The 1,014-nt window shown below is 35.4% G+C and overlaps 1 protein-coding gene across 1 annotated transcript in view; it reads right to left on the reverse strand.

The window, feature by feature from the left end:
* LOC104966313 (membrane primary amine oxidase-like) overlaps nt 1–1,014 on the reverse strand; it is a 32,016-nt gene that overhangs the window by 23,121 nt on the left and 7,881 nt on the right. The window lies entirely within an intron of this gene.

Below are 1,014 nucleotides of genomic sequence, written 5' to 3' on the forward strand. Positions count from 1 at the left end.
TGTGCCTTGGCAGTCTCTAGTATTTTTTTAAATTTATTTTAATTCCTTATGTCCTCTTATATGATTTAAAAAAAAATACATCTCTATAATTATTTTCTTATTTATTCATTATTTTTCGTATTCCCTTCTTTTATTTTAGTAATGTTTTTATCAATTTCCTATGACTTCACAGTCTGGAATATCCACAGACTATTTTGACTCCTGTGTAATCCGATCTGCTAACTAAGGTTTTATTTATTCAAATACATTTTATTTACGCTCATTCATTGGTTCTGTGGCGTTTGCATGACGTTTACTTATGGTTATTTATTGATATTTAGTTGAGTTCTTTTTATTTGTTGAAATCATAGAAAGAAGTCCCTAGTTTCTTAAGTAAATCTAATAAACCCTTCACACATTTATATTATGGATGTCATTTATTGTTAAATACTTATTAATTGTGTTTTAAGAATCAGTTGGGACAATATATCTTATGTATGTACCAAACTGTGGATGGTAAAAGTGTTTTCTTAGTATTTCATCTCTATGTTTTTCTCTATTTACCTGCTTATTTACCAGGTGAAAGCCTAGTTAATGCTATATTTACAATATGTTTACGGGTAAAGACGTTACCATTGGTCATTTTTCGTGAGACAATAAGATTGTGACTTGATTTTCAACCTACATGAGAAACATTTCGGCTGTAACCTCCTCAACATACTCTGTACTGCATAATACATTACAAACTGTTCAAGGTATATAGTATGTGACATTTCTGCGTGTGTGTGTTTGTGTGTGTGGGATTATAGGAGCTATACATGTGTGCGGTTCAGGAGCTGAGTCGGAATCCTGAGCTGGTGGAGAACGTCCTCAAACTGCAGAGATGGACCGAGATATTACACTGCCCGTAAGACACACACTCTACACACAGTCATACACACAGAGAACAACACGACACTCACAGTGAAGGGGCGGACTGAGACTAAAAATCAGCGCGGGAAACTCTACCGGCCGACCGGCCCAACTCGGGGGGGG

This window comes from Notothenia coriiceps, unplaced genomic scaffold (assembly GCF_000735185.1).
Source record: "Notothenia coriiceps isolate Sejong01 unplaced genomic scaffold, NC01 NC01_scaffold00037246, whole genome shotgun sequence".
Classification (NCBI taxonomy): Eukaryota; Metazoa; Chordata; class Actinopteri; order Perciformes; family Nototheniidae; genus Notothenia; species Notothenia coriiceps.